Below are 16,544 nucleotides of genomic sequence, written 5' to 3'. Positions count from 1 at the left end.
CGTCTTCACTGCTTTCACTGACTGGATGCTTCGGTCTAGTTGAGACTAGCGGCCGGTGCACTCTGTGAAACCTTGTCTTTTTATACAGGGCACCAGTGGCACCGTTGGACTATCCGCACTTACGGGCGGACACTTCGCCAGTGAAGTTTCTTACCCTTGCTCCCAAGTGCTAAACACAATGTGTATCACCTTTGTGCATGTGTGTTAGCATATTTTCATAAATATTTTCAAGGGTGTTGGCACTCCACTAGATCCCAAATATATATGCAATGAGTTAGAACATCTAGTGGCACTTTGATAACCGTATTTCGATACGAGTTTCACCCCTCTTAATAGTATGGCTATCGAACCTAAATGTGATCACACTCGCTAAGTGCCTTGATCACTGAAACAAAATGGTTCCTACCACTTATACCTTTGCCTTGAGCCTTTTGTTTTTCTCTTTCTTCTTTTCAAGTCCAAGCACTTGATTATCACCATGGCATCACCATCATCATGTCATGATCTTCATTTGCTTCACCACTTGGAATGTGCTACCTATCTCATGATCACTTTGATAAACTAGGTTAGCACTTAGGGTTTCATTAATTCACCAAAACCAAACTAGAGCTTTCACCAGGCCAAGAGGGCTTGGGCTAGGGCATTATAGGAGCAAGCATGGAATGGAAAAAAATGGTAAGACCAAGCTTTAGGGAAAGAAACAACGTAACTATTTGATGTTCCATATGTTGGTGAGAACATTGCCATTGTCATCCTTTAGCCGATTGGTGCCTGGTCGGATCACCTCGGCCACTATGTACGGTCCTTCCCATGGTGGAGAGAGAGCTTATGTTTGTCCTTGGTTGACTAGGTCCTCTGGAGTACGAGATCACCGACCTTGAGGATCCTCCCCCTGATTTTTTTTCATGGTACCTACGGAGAGTTTGCTGGTAATGAGCGGAGAGGATGATGGTCATCTCATGAGCCTCCTCGAGCAGGTCAACCGTGTCCTGCTAAGCCTCTATGGCTCGGTCTTGGTTGAAGACCTTTACTCTTGGGGTGCCGTGATTGAGGTCAGATGGCAACACTGCTTCAGCTCCGTATGCCAGGAAGAAAGGGGTGAACCCCGTGGACCAGTTTGGGGTCATTCTTAGGCTCCAAAGGATCGCTGGGACCTCTGCATCCCATTGCCCAACATACTTTTTGAGTCGGTCATAGATGCGGGGCTTGAGTCCTTGGAGGACCATGCCATTGGCCTGCTCGACCTGACCGTTAGTACGTGGGTGTCCGACTAAAGCCCAATCGATCCTGATGTTGTATCCATCATAGAAGTCCAGGAACTTCTTCTCGGTGAAGTTTGTTCCGTGGTCAGTGATGATATAGTTAGGGACACCAAACCAATAGATGATGTTGAGGAAGAACTTGACCGCCTCTTCCGAGCAGATATTGGTGATGGGCTTCGCCTCTATCAACTTGGTGAACTTGTCCACCGCCATGAGTAGGTGAGTGAAGCCACCTAGGCCTTTTTGAGGGGTCCAACCATGTTGAGGCCCCAAACCATGAATGGCAAGGTGATGGGGATGGTCTGAAGCTCCTGCGTCGGTAGGTGAGTTTGTCGAGCATAGAACTGACATCCTTCACACCTGCAGACCACCTCCTCTGCATCTCGCAGCACAGTGGCCCATTAAAAACCTTAGCAAAAGACTTTCCCAACCAGCGACCTTAGGGCCGCGTGATGTCCATAGAAGTTGTTTCCCCTAGTCGGTCAGGATGCACTTCATAAGCACTCTCGATGGACTTCGCTTGTAAAGTTCGTTACTAATGGCGATGAACATCTTGGCGCATTGAGCGATTCATCATGCTTCAGTCCTTTCTAGTGGGAGAACCTCCTCAAGGAGGTAGGTGAGCAGTGGTGCTCTCTAGTTAGCTGGATCAAGTGCCATCATAGCGATGTCATCGGTCGATGTTGCTATGGAGGCGCCAAGGTCGGAGCCCCTAAGTGCTCGGTCTAGGTCGGGGCACGTTAGGGGGTCAGAGCCCTCGAGTGCCAGATTGGTGTTGGAGGGTGTCTGGGTCGAATCCTCTCGAATGTGGCCAGATGGCTCGTGGAGGTCGTTTACAAAGACCCCATCGGTGGGGTGTTCCTATCTAGCCGCCAATTTTGCGAGGAAGTTGGCAGCGGCATTGTCCTTTTGAGGGACATGATATAGTTTGATCCCTCGAAACTTGTCCTCGAGCTTGTGCACCTCCTGGTAGTATGCCGCCATGAGAGGGCTCTTGCAGGAGGACTCCTTTATGACTTGGTCGATGACCAACTTTGAGTCACCACAGACATACAGCCACATGGCCCTGAGCTCGACGGCGATGCACAGTCTATTGATGAGGGCCTCGTACTCCATGGCATTGTTCGAGGCTAAAAAATGGAGATGGATCATGTAGCAGAGCCTGCTCCCATCCGAAGAGATCAGAACCACTCTAGCCCTCAAGCCAGGCGCCATGACTGACCGATCGAAGTATATCGTCTAGTACTCATGGGTGACATCTGGGGTCGGGAGCTAGACTTTCGTCCATTCGGCGATGAAGTCAACAAGAGCCTGAGACTTAATAGTGGTGTGGAGGACATACCTGATGTCGTGGCCCATAAGTTTGAGAGCCCACTTGGAGATTCGGCCGGTGGCGTCATGGTTACGGATGACCTCCCCAAGTGGGTACAAGGTGACGACCGTGACCTCGTGGTTGATGAAGTAGTGCAGGAGCTTCTGGGTCGCTATGAGCATGGCGTACATAAGCTTCTGAACCTAGGGGTAGTGAATTTTGGCATCGGTGAGTACCTCACCGACGAAGTACACCAGTCATTGGACCTTCAGGGGGTGTCCTGGCTCCTTTCTCTCGACGACGAGGGCAGTGCTCACAACATGGTTGCTTGCCATGATGTAGAGGAGGAGGGATTCTCCTTGTTCGGGAGCGATGAGGATTGGGGCCAACGTTAGTGATGGTTTGAGGCTTTCCAAAGCCTATTGTGCCTCATTTTTCTAGATGAATGTGTTTGTCTTCTTAAGAAGTTTGTAGAGATGCATCCCTAGTTTGCCTAGTCAGGAGATGAACTGGCTCAGGGTGGTCAAACAGCCGATGAGCCTCTGTACGCCCTTGACGTTGCGTATAGGGCCCATGTTGGAGATGGCCGTGATTTTTTTGGGGTTAGCTTTGATGCCATGCTCGGACATGATGTATCCGAGCAGCTTCCCCTTCAAAACCCCGAAAACACATTTTTTGGGATTCAATTTGACGCTGAACCTTTGGAGGTTCATGAATGTGGTGGCCAAGTTTGTGATCAGGCCGCTAGCTTGAGCTGTTTTCACCACTATGTCATCCACATAGATGGTGATTATTGGTTTTGGTCACTCGACTTAGTCAGGTTGGTCAGGCGGATGGATTTGTTCAGCGAAGCATCGCTGCATGCACCATTGATAGGTGGCACTTGTGTCCTTCAGACCAAAAGGCTTGGTTACATAATAGTACGAACCATACCGAGTGATGAATGAAGTCGTGACCTGTTCGAACTCTTTTATCGCGATCTGGTGGTAGCCTAAGTAGGCATCTAGGAAGGAGAGGATTTCGTACCTTGAGGTGGAGTCGACTATCTGATCTATGCGTGGTAAATGGATGTGGTCTTTTGGGCACGTCTTGTTGAGGCCAGTATAATCAACACACATTCTCCATTTCCCATTCTTCTTTTTCATAAGAATAGGATTAGCTAGCCAGTCGGACTGGTATACCTCTTTAACGAATCCAGTTGCTAGAAGTTTAGCGATATCCTTGCCTATGGCCCTACGCCTCTCATCATTAAAGTGACGCAGGCATTGCTTGGCGGGCTTTGAGCCCAGGACGACGCATAGTGCATGCTCGGTGACCTCCCTTGGTATGCCCGGCATGTCAAAAGGCTTCCACGCGAAGACATCATGATTTGCACATAGAAAGTCGGTGAGCTCGCTTTACTATTTGGCCGGGAGCTTGGTCCTAATCCGCACCATCTTGGTTGGGTTGCTGGGGTTGATCTCTACTGCCTTGGTTTCCTCGGTCGGATGGAAGGTGCTTGAGGAGGTCTACCCATTGTGGTTGGGGACTGCTGGAGTCGCTGAACTCCCAACTTTGGGAGCTCGGTGGAGTTGATGACGGTAGTGGGGAGATCGTAATGCTTGTGGTCGCACATGTAGGCATGCGAGAAGGTGCTACCTACGATGATGACACCGTTCGTCCCCAGCATCTTTAGCTTGAGTAGGTGTAGTTGGGGATCGCCATGAACTTGGCGCATCATGGCTGCCCCAAGATGGTGTGGTAGGACCCTAGAAAGTCCACTACCTCAAAGGTTAGGACCTCAGAGCGAAAGTTGGCGTGGTTGCCAAACATGACGGGCAGGTCAATCTGCTCGAGTGGGTATGCCTACATCCCTAGGATCACGTCGTGGAAGGGAGAGCTCACTGGGCAGAGCTCTGACCAGGGGATGTGCATGGCGTCGAGGGTGTTAACGTAGAGAATGTTTAGGCCACTGCCTCCATCCATTAGCACCTTGGTGAGGTGCTTCTTGTGGATGATGGGGTCAACGATGAGTGGGTAGCGACCTAGTTGGGCGACGTGGGAAGGATGGTCTCTTTGATCAAAAGTGATTGTGGAGTCCGACCAGCTAAGGAAAGAGGGGATGACTGACTCGGCGGTGCATGCCTCTCTATAGCGTACCTTGTGCTGGTGCTTAGAGTGGATGGCGTCGGATCCCCCAAAGATCATGAGGCATTTCTTAGGGTTGGGGAAGCCATCTTCAGCCTTGCCCGCCGTGCCTCCTTTCTTGGCCGCCTCCTCCTTACCTTTCCCTTCCTTTGGCTTGGCGGCTTGTCATAGGAAGCGCTTGAGGAGCTCATAGTCCCTATAGAGGTGTTTGATAGGATAGGCATGGTTGGTGCATGGACTCTCCATGAGCTTGTCGAAGTGGTCGGGCTGGCCCTGCTGGGGCTGCTTGCCCTCACGGTCGGTCGTGGCGACCAAAGCTGGGTTGGCCAGTCGACGCTGATCCTTCTTGTTCTTCTTGCCCTTTTATGTGTAGGGGCACTCGCCTTGGTCCTCACACTTGGCCTTGCCCCTGTCCCAACCACCACTGAAGACTGCCCCAACTGCCTCCTCGCCAGAGGCATGGTTCTTGGTGATGTTGGGAAAGTCATGGGTGGTACGAGGCTTCACACAGCCGAGCTTATGGATCAGGGACTTGCAGGTTGTCCCAGAGAGGAACGCGCTGATGACATCTGCGTCAACGACATCAGGAAGGGAGTTGCACTACTTTGAGAACCCACGGATGTAATCCCGTAGGGACTTGTTGGGCTCCTGTTGGTAGCTCTTAAGGTCCTAGGAATTCCTAGGATGGACATACATCCTATAGAAATTTCCAACGAAGACCCTCTTGAGATCCGCCCAGTCGTGGATGCTGTCGGGCAGAAGGAATTTGAGCCATGCTCAAACATGCTCCCCCATGCAGATGGGGAGGTATTGGATGATGAAGTAGTCATCATCCACTCCTTTGGCTCAGTAGGCAAGCCGAAAGTCTTCAAGCCATATACCAGGGTTCGTCTCCCCAGTGTACCTGGCGATGTTGGTGGGCGATCGGAAGCGCTGTGGGAACAATACTTTCTAGATGCGGCGACTAAAGGCCCATGACCTTAGGCCATCCAGGTTGGGGGCTTCAGTCGTTCGGTCAGCCACCACACCTAGGGTGCATGTCCTCGCACTCCTCGATGGTCAGGTCTGGGGCCGCACCGCCTGCTCTCGCCTCCATTCGATGGTCGTCATCATTGTGCCAGGCCTACCGTCGATGGTTGATGACGCTACGAGCATCATGGTTCGTCTCGAGCCATTCATGCATAGGTGGTCAATGTGGAGCGGGCGCTGGGTTGGGCTATGGCGTAGCTGCGGCCTCCTGCTCCATGCCCGGCAACTACTATGGTGAGTGGACAGAGTGATTCAACTAGTGCGGCCCCAGTCCCATGGCTAAGCAAGAGGCCACGTGCCGATGTTGAGACGTGGAGCTTTCCACCTGCTGAATGGCGGCAGTCTCCACCAGCGCCCAAAGGTTCTAGTGGATCTCCTGCTCCTGGGGTTGGTAGGCTCGGGGAGGCTATGTAGAAGCATCTCCGCAGCAGCGATGTTCAGGCTAGCCTGCGCAAACTGAGGGGGATCATCCCCTCTGTCCAGGATGTTACACTGGATCTGACGGGCACGACCCCGAGTGTCGCTCGCTGGGTTATGCGCATGTGGCACATCATGATGCGCCGGGCGCGTCGGTGTAGGCGGTTGGCTCTGTCGCTTTTATAGTAACTCCTCGCTGTGCTTTTGCCCATGCGCTAGGGCCTACGCACTAGGGGCCAGAGGGGTGTGAGTCTATAGAGACTCCACTACCTCTGGTGGCTGTCCCAGGGAATCCACCATAGCACACTCCCAAGACAGAGGGTGGCTAGGTGCCATGATGTTGCCCATGCTAGAGCCGTTGCTTTTGACCTCATCATCGATGAGGTCATGGAAGGAGGCGGGAGCATAGCCCACCAACCCCACAAACTTGGACATGAGAGGGGGCAGCGTCAGCATCCTTTGGAGCCCCTGTACGCACGCATCCATGGGGGACGTGAAGCCATAGGGGGACTGGTTGCACGACGGTCGTGGTGGGGACAATGGGGACCCTCCGAAGAGTTGGCGGAAGGTGTTAAACAGTGAGTAAAGAACAATATGTACATCACTCACCGTAGGCTTTGAGCCTAGCAGTGGCTCGAGGCAAAGCACGGGTGTCTCGATATTGAGGTCGTCGAGTGGCCCAGAGCCGGTGGAGGGCACTCCTCCTCCAATGGACGAGCGGGATGAGCGCCTCCTCATGGAGGCGGAGTACACCAAGCTAGTCGGCGATGAAGTCCAGACTCCCGAAGAGGAAGGTCTGGAGTGGCACGAAGACGGGAGGAGCCCATATCCCAACAAGTGGGAGTAGGGGAAACTCTAGCGAGCCGAAGCGAATCGTATCGCTCGAGCCCGCCATGGCGAAGATGGTGGAATGGTGGGCCATCCGATGACCAAAAGCGTGAACGCATGGTGTCTCTCCCCACGGACGACGCCAACTATCGATGCGAAATGTGGCCAACAAGTAAATATTTATAGATTTGCCGTATGTTGTGATCAGATGTGGCCTAGCACTCAATGACATAGGATTTATACTGGTTCAGGCAACAGGCCCTACGTCCAGTTGAGGTCGGTTGGTGACTTTATTCCTGAGCCTAGGTGTTTGAAGTTTGATGTGGGGTTACAAACGAGTGAGGAATGAAGTGGGGGTGTAAAAGGCCTGGTCGGACTCTAATCCGAGTGGAAGAGAGTGACGGGGGCTCAAACGTATGCCAAGTGTCGGAGCGTGTGCTCTATGTGCGTCTCTGTGTGCCCGATCTTGCGAGCTATTAAGACTGTTGAGACTGTGTTCGGTAGCCTGTGTAGCCATTGAGTCGTCGAGTCCTCGTGTCCTCGGTTCGTCATCTTTTAGGAGAGAGTGCATCCCCTTTTATAGTTGAAGGGGATGGCCTTACAGGTCAGAGAGAAAGAGAGAGAGAGAGAGAGAGAGTGTATACGGACGCTGCCTAGTCTTGTTGCCTATGCCATCGGATACGAGATGGCCGCCATCGCCCGCCATATTGTTTACGCCGCCATCGCCCACCTTATTGTTCATGCTCTGTTGTATCTGGCAGGCAGCATAGTGTTCACCTAGTACGGCAAACAACGACGCCAACAATACTGTTTATGCTCTGACACGTCTGGCAGGCTGTACAATGTTCGCTTGGTACGACAAACGACGGCGCCCACAATACTGTTTATGCTCTGACGCGTCTAGCAGGCTGTACAGTGTTCGTCTGACATGGCCCGACAGCATCGTCCTGCAGGTGCGCAGGGCATGGCTGGGTACGGTCCTCGGTATTGCGGTTGACTTGAGCGCCATACCTTATCTACTCCGCCTGCTCCCTGGGCCCACACCGAGCGGGTGTCCCCGGTCGGTCGTTCCTAGTCGGCCCTGACCGTGTCGGTCAGGAAAGAGCAGCGAGCAGAGGTCCAGCGTATCCTCGATCGGAGAAAGGGGATCGGAGTCGGACCGCGGTCCCACCACGATCAGGCCTTCCGGTTGGGGCTTCGACCAGATCTCCTGGCCGAAGGTGCTGGTCGGGGACCGGATCGTGGTCTTGGCCTGTTATTGTGTATCTGGGCCGGTCCAGGTACGTGCTGTCGTTGCGCCGCCTGCTGGGCTGAGTTTTGTAGGGAAGTGGGTCCATTGGGGACCCCGGGTTTATGATTTTTTTAGACAACTATTAATGGTTTGGTAGAATAGCTAGGGCATAAAGGTTACTTTTAACTTCTCTTTCACCTCTACTTCTAGAAACTATTATTTTAATAGCTAGACCGTCTAAGAGCTAATTGCCATAATTAAATGATATCCTATAACAAAGATAATAATAAGTAATGTCGATGAGCAAATATCAACATTGAAGGATGTTGTGCAGTAAATTTACCCTTAAAACATAGATTGTCTCGTATGTTGAAAAAAAGTCTCAACGTCCTAAAACTAAAATACTATAGTTGGGGATACAAACAGAAAACACTTTGAGCTTATTGGTTATTGCTAGTGGTAAACATAGAAAAACAAGAATTTCTCGAGTGGAAAGTGACGACGGCGGCGTAACAGAAGAAAGGAAGTTAAAAGAAAAGTAAAATGTATCATAGGTCTATTAATTTTTGAAGAGGTGTTGCTTGGTTCTATTAACTCTCAAAGTGTATTTTTGAATCCCTAAACTTTCTATATTATGTAGTGTAGGTCCGTAGAGCTTGGCATTTTTTCGTTGGCACAACTACTGCAGGAATGTCTTTAATCTGAACATTATACTAACAACAGTATAGATATACTTTGTGGTATATACTACACGTAATAAACGTGCCTGATAACTGATAGTATCACAGTGACCGTGAAAAAAGGGGAAATGTTGGCACTTGGCAGGAACGAGCTAAAAACGTTCTTTTTTGCAGAAGGGACAAAAAAAAAAAACAATCTGTCAAACCTTTGGCATTACAATCTCGTCGCGCTTTTCCTTGCCAACAAAAAAGTTCGGTTACCCCAATCCCGTGGCCCTGTGACCGTTCTCTCTATAAATAAACAAACAGCCTTCGGAGAAGCACCCTTGTGCACCACTGGAGATCGTTCCGTCTCCTATCCTCTCCCCCGCGTCTTGGTCGTCTCGTCTTCCTCCCTCCCTCGCCCGACAGAGCAGAGGTAAGCCCGCCGAGATCTCCTTCTGTTATGTTCTTTCCTTGCTCCGTCACGCCAGCTCGTCCCGGTGGCTGGCTGGCTGGCTTTGGTTCTGGGTTCTCGGCTCCGCGCGGCAACAGCTCCGGCCTCCGGGTACCCAGTACAGGGCGGCGTGCAATGGCGCCGCTCCCCTTGCATGCACGATGCGGATGTGTCTTTCGGCTGAACTGAGTCCACGCATGCAGGTTTTAGCCTCGGCTGTGTCGGAAAAGGCGGGGATCTTTTAGGATTTTTCGGTAGTAGCTTCGTTAATCCGTCCATTACCACGCAACCGTCCCGACTCCCGTAAAGGAGGAATTCCCGTGGAGGAACACTTGGCAACAATCTGGGATGCCTTGGTTCATCTTCATCTTATCCTACTTGCCTTGGGAATCCTAGGATTATTGTGCTTGCCTGTTTTGCTGTGAAATCCGTGGTGCACTGCAGCCTCTTTGCTTCGATTTGGGGATGGCGGTTGACTTTTCCGCCGCCATGAGTTGCCAAGATCCGATTCTCATGTCCCACTGTAGTTTTGGTGCGGCTGGGTAGCTGTCTGCACAGATACATGATTCAGGCACGGTTGTTCTTCTTGTAAAAGTTGAAATTCAGGGGTTTTCTACAGCTTGGTTTCTGTACTTTTACCTGTGAATCACTCAATTGTGGAAACTGGCAAGTGCGACTCTCATATAGCCGACATTAGTTAGAGGTACAAGGCTTAGAATTCCGCTCATCTACGCTCATAAGTCATAACCTCCTGTCATGTCTAGTTATTATGATAATGAACTCTGTTCTCTGTTTCTTTCTCTCCTTTTTATCATGATGAAATGGTTGGAATTGCTACTCTGCTACTGTCAATGGTGAAAGTAAGAGGCTTAGAATTTGATTGTTTAGATTTGATTTGCACGTACTCATAGCCTTGTATAATGCCTGGGATTATTAATGAGCTTTGTGCTCTGTTTAAGTCAACCAGATCTACAACGGTACTCTGAGTTACTAAGAAGCTTATATGAATACACGCGTTCAGATTCCGTGATGCCATATCGGACAATGTTTATTTGCCACCAGCATACACGACTTGCTGTAAAGATTCCCTTAGCCCATGATTGGCTGATAATTTGGTATCAATGTATCATCTTGTTTTGTTTTATTAAATCTATGTCACACATTGACTATACATTGATGATTCATGAGCTGGACTCTAGCAATTGATGTGTGATTCATGAGCTGAGCTTTAGCAATTGATGTGTACGATACAGCAGTTTGTACCATTGTACTGTTTCTCTTTAATCATTTTTTTATAAAAAAAGTATTCTCTTTAATCATTTAACTTTTTTGGCCATGACATCCATGCAGTTCCTTGCCATCTCAATTATACGTTTATGTCCATCCATATTAAATAGATAAATCGACTATAGTTCTTATGCAATCAACTATTTTATATACTGATTGTGTTACTTCAAATGTTGTTAAATCACAGAATGGGGAGCGGCGAGAAGACCTGTCACCGCTTATGGCGAGTACACCTATGCTGAGCTGGAGAGGGAGCCCTACTTGGCCAAGTGAGAAGCTGAGGATTTCGATTACTGGGGCTGGTGGTTTCATTGGATCCCACATTGCTCGCCGGCTGAAGAGCGAGGGCCACTTACATCATTGCCTCTGACTGGAAGAAGAATGAGCACATGACTGAAGACATGTTCTGCCATGAGTTCCACCTTGTTGATCTCAGGGTCATGGACAACTGTCTGAAGGTCACCCACGGTGTTCGACCATGTCTTTAATCTTGCTGCTGATATGGGTGGCATGGGGTTCATCCAGTCAAATCACTCTGTGATCATGTACAACAACACCATGATCAGTTTCAACATGCTAGAGGCTGCACGTATCAATGGTGTGAAGAGGTATGCCACTTCATTTTCTTACTGGCTGGTGAATGCTGTGGTCTCCTCTATAATTAAATCTTAACTTCCACATGTAATCTAGTTGATGTTGTTTGATTAGGTGTTGTCAAAGAACCTGGCTGCTACATATAAACAACCTTTATTATGCATGTTAGTCTTTGTGAAGCTCAGGAGTCAGGATACTGTTTGGGCAGCTGGATTTTCCAATACTATTCAATCCAGATCTGTATGTAGTCAAGTTGATACTGACATTAACCTAACTGAACCTTAAGGAAAACAAGCTGGTCACTTCTGATATTAAAACTGTCGCTGTTTTCTGTAATAATCTGTCTTCCTTAGTGCGGTGTCTCAACTCTGCATGATCTATTCATGTTCACTTATATTTTATATCATTTTGGTCTGGCAGGTTCTTCTATGCCTCGAGTGCATGCATTTACCCTGAGTTCAAGCAGCTTGACACAAATGTGAGCTGAAGGAATCTGATGCCTGGCCTGCTGAGGTGTGTTTATTGAAATACAATGACATTTCTGTGTGTTAGACATATTCATGTACTCATTTAAATTCCCTTGGACACGGATCTGTTACCTTTCAGCCTCAAGACGCCTATGGCTTGGAGAAGCTTGCAACTGAGGAGCTGTGCAAGCACTACACCAAGGACTTTGGTATTGAGTGTCGCGTTGGCCGTTTCCACAACATTTACGGCCCTTTTGGGACATGGAAAGGTAAACCTACCAGTTCTTTAGTGACTGAAGCCATACATTCAGTAACCTGTCTTGTGATTGTGAGGTGATAAACTGATAATTCAACTTGATCAAAATGTTATCTTTCTATTCTAACAGGTGGTCGTGAGAAGGCACCGGCCGCCTTCTGCAGAAAGGCTCAGACATCCACGGAGAGGTTTGAGATGTGGGGCGATGGTCTCCAGACCCGCTCCTTCACTTTCATCGACGAGTGCGTCGAGGGTGTTCTGAGGTATGTCTGTGTGCTTTGGATGTCATCCAAACACCAAACCAAACAGTTACCTGTGTAGCAATGGGGAATTAACATGGTATGGTACCACGTTGTGTCCAGATTGACCAAGTCAGACTTCCGCGAGCCATTGAACATCGGAAGCGATGAGATGGTGAGCATGAACGAGATGGCTGAGATCGTGCTGAGCTTTGAGGATAGGAAGCTGCCCATCCACCACATCCCTGGTCCAGAGGGGGTCCGTGGGCGCAACTCTGACAACACCCTTATCAAGGAGAAGCTTGGCTGGGCCCCAACAATGAAGCTCAAGGTATTGTCACCATCTTGCTAGATATTGCAGTACATATCTTGGTATATATTGAAATTATTCTGGTGAAGTACCCTCCATCTCCATGTTGAGGGTGTTGGGACAAACAAATGTAAATAATACCATTTAAGCCCGTGGAATGACGCATAAGGAATGTATGCCAGGGCTGGTTAGAACTTGCACTAAACAATTCCTGATTGTCCTGTAAATTGGAATGTTTGCAGCATGGGCTGAGGTTCACCTACTTCTGGATCAAGGAGCAGATCGAGAAGGAGAAGACCCAGGGGGTCGACATCGCGGCCTATGGGTCGTCCAAGGTGGTGTCCACCCAGGCGCCCGTGCAGCTGGGCTCCCTCCGTTCCGCCGACGGCAAGGAGGGGCTCTGAGCGATGAGGCTTCGTAGTGGGATATGACGTACTGTTTGGAGAGTTTGGACGGTAGAATATATGCTACAGTAGCAGCAAAAGTACTGTTGGGCCCCTTTTTGGGGGGTTCATTCTATTTTTCTATCTATTCACCGCTCCATTAATTTATGCCATGCACCTTGTTCATTTTTGCATGTCTTCTGTACCTTGATTGTACTCCTGTGGCCATGACCGGCAATAAAATTTTCCCTGTTTCTACTCTGTGGAGTATGTATGTATGATCCTAGATTGATATGATATGGCTCTGCTCTGTAACTCTGTTGAGCTTTCTGCATCCAAATGTGACGAGCTCCACAGAAATCAGATTTCTTCTACCCATAACATAACAATAGCACTGCAGGGACTGCCAAGGAAGGAAGACGTCACTGTGGCACTAGCTGGCTGGTTGAGCTATCGTCGTTTTCTCTGACGAGTGGCGTTGACACCGGGACCATGTTGCTGTGCGTGGTGATGCCAGTAATATTCCCTGCGAACTGGTTGGGAAGGAAACGCCTTTATCCGACGTGTTCGGGTATGGTCCAAACGAAACGAGCGCTCGCGCGGGCACGCAGCAGTCCCAGTCCCGTCCCCACCGCCGCACGCCGGCGCGCCACCGGTTGTGGATATACACACACACACGTACTTTCGCCTCGTGTACAGAAAGTAATGTTGACAGCATGTTGTAATTGGGAGTCATGTCGTGGCTCGTGACAGCAAGGATACAATGATGTGGTAAGATCCTCAGTCGCCACACATTCATTACAGATGCTCATCTTCCCATAGAAACAGCAGTATGCAGGATATCCTTGCAGCAGACACATCAGCCAATTTTGGTTGCATTGCCATCAGAAAAGTGTTGTTTTCTGTTGTTCTAACATTTTAGCATTTGCCGGGGCTGTAGCTTTTTGTAACTAGTTTTTTTTCCAACTATTTTTCTATCCATTTATATATGCCAGGCAGATCTCTTATATGTAGCTATTTTTCTATATCTAGACCTAATATTAATGACAAAATTTATGCCACTTTTATTTTTTCGTCCAACCTAAACACCAGTCTTGTGTCCGTGTCTATTTTTTTTCCCCGTTTGTTCCTCCTCCCGCTAATTTCCCTTCTTTCTTCTCCCGCTTGTAGGTTGGGTTCCGTTGGGGTCTCAGGGAAGTGCTGGTGGCCCCGTCCCCTCGTGATGTCCCGTGCCATTTGCGAGTTTTTATTTTTTATTTTTACTTCCTAATGAAACAACTCTATTTTTTCTTATAAAGATAAAGATAAATAATAAATACAGTACTATATGTCTTTGAAACTTTGATCTTTACTTAATAAACAAATATTTCTATTACTAAGGGCACCCGTAATAGTAAGAGCTAATTACTGGCTCTAAGATAACTTTTCTAATAGTGTTAACTTTTAGCACATACTCCCTCCGTTCTAAATTATAATTCATTTTTTTTTGAACAAAATTATATGTCACTTTGACTTTTTTGTACATTCATTTTGCTATGCATCATTTATTTAGATGCATAGCAAAATTGATGTAGCAAAAAAGTCAAAGCGACATAATCTTGAAATGTGCACAAGAGCTTAACTCTTGATCAAGAGCTGGCTTTTCTCTCTCATCTATTTAAAATATAAAAAAATACTGATAGCTAGCTTAAAAGTCGATTGTTGGAGCTACCTTAAGTTGTTGATTTGAATTCTGAATAAATTACTATCATGACATGAATTAGTCAGGCCTAACTAATCAAATTGCAAACTCAGGCCTTGTTTGGTTTTATAAGTCAGGTGACTTATTAAGTCAGGTGACTGAAAATCAGTGACTTATAAGTCATGCCTGTTTGGTGGTAGATGACTTATAAGCTCATACCTGTTAAGTGAAAGGTGTGGGCCCCACGCAGAAAAGGAGGCTTATAAGTTTTAAGCAGGGGTGAACCAACTTATTTCTTATAAGCAGGGGTGACTTATAAGTTGGTGGTGTTTGACAAAATCAGTCACTTATTTCACTTTTTAACTTATAAGTAGGTGACTTATTTGGAACCAAACAGGCCCTCAAATCTTGAGCAGTTTCTCGTCCAATCTAATCATCAGAACAAATGTTTCTCCTAGTTGTTTGCACATACCACTGCAAAATCTATAAAAGCTGTCCACATATATCAGTGCAACTTTTGATAAGGGCTAACATGTGGAATCCGAGACACGCGGAATTTAATAAGATATTAAAATTATATATTTTTATGAATCCTTACAAAAAGTCACCAAACTTGACATCTAACTCTACCAGCATATAGATATATAGTATGAAAACTAAAGTTATGATACATTTGCATGTAAATATTTTGTTCCTTACTGTGGGGGTATTAACCCATATACCCTTACGGCTAGGCTTGGGCCGGCCCGAACCAGGGGGTCTGGCCCACTAAAAGATGACGCGCGGCCCGGCCAATCTGTTCGGAGTCCCGCGCAAGGAATCAAGACAGATTTAGAGATCAAGTAAGATCCTGGTCAGTTAGAATATGAATCCTTATCCGGCCATATATGGCAATTGTAACTTGTTAGGATTAGTTTCCAGATCTGTAACCCTGCCCCCTGGACTATATAAGGCGGGCAGGGGACCTCTCTAAAATCATCTCTCATTGATATACAACAATACAATCAGACGCAGGACGTAGGTATTACGCCTTCACGGCAACCGAACCTAGATAAAACCTCATGTTTGTCTTGCGTCACCATCTTGTTTGTAGCTTGCGCATCTGTCTGTCGATAATCTACTACCTTGGGCATACCCCTAGGTAGACTGCCGACCATATTTCATCGATAGTGGCGCGCCAAGTAGGGGGTGTGCGTACTGCTCTCCAGACGAACAAGATGGTCATCATCCCTGGTTCCATGGTGGTGTCGAACGACCTCACGTTCACCATCGGCCAGATCACCTGGACCACTGGCTCCGACGACTACATCGCCATGACCACGGAGGAGGCGCGGATTCAATCTGCGTCGACCACTGCTTCATCTGCATCGGCTACGGCTCCGACCATGGTGGATCTAGCTTTGGCCACGCCAGCATCGTCTTCAGCTACGCCGACAACCCGTCGTCCGCTTCCTCGCTACAAAGGGAGGCAGATCGACAACACCGACCTGCTCGACTCCATCGATTGGGTCGGCACCAAACTTGCTGAAACCCTAGCTCTGGTAAGTTCGATTCAAAGTCAACCTAATGAGCAGGTAACCACTACCCAGAACAGATCTACCCGACCAGCTCGGGCCAGTCGTCCTGCATGACTTGGTACGGATCTTGTGGTCACATCTACTCCTGAATGGCGCTCCGTTCGCCGCCGGCAAGCCCCCGCAATGGTTCTCCGGCTCTCCGAGTACGAAGCCTTGATGGAGAACTACCAGGCCCAGCCCTACGGCCTGCGCAACTTCATCAACATGGTTCGGATTGAGGATTATCAAGAAGGATCGGTCCACACAGTTCAAGAGGGTGGCTCAAGCTCCTCGTCTGGCATCGCATCTAATGGCTCCGTCCACACCGAGCTCTAGCATCATGACAATGAAGGCGTTGAATATGATCTGGATATCCCAGACCATGCCCTGGGGTTCCCACGATTCCCATCCTTCCCACCAAGGCGAGGAGACTTGATCAATGTTGTCAG

The 16,544-nt window shown here is 48.5% G+C and overlaps 1 pseudogene; it reads left to right on the top strand.

The window, feature by feature from the left end:
• Positions 1–9,168: 9,168 nt before the first annotated feature.
• Positions 9,169–13,119, top strand: LOC136488870 (GDP-mannose 3,5-epimerase 1-like; annotated as a pseudogene).
• The last annotated feature ends 3,425 nt before the right edge of the window (positions 13,120–16,544 follow it).

This window comes from Miscanthus floridulus, chromosome 1, assembly GCF_019320115.1.
Source record: "Miscanthus floridulus cultivar M001 chromosome 1, ASM1932011v1, whole genome shotgun sequence".
In the NCBI taxonomy this organism is placed as follows: domain Eukaryota; kingdom Viridiplantae; phylum Streptophyta; class Magnoliopsida; order Poales; family Poaceae; genus Miscanthus; species Miscanthus floridulus.
Note: the sequence above shows the minus strand (reverse complement) of the source record. Positions and strands in the feature narration are given on the sequence as shown.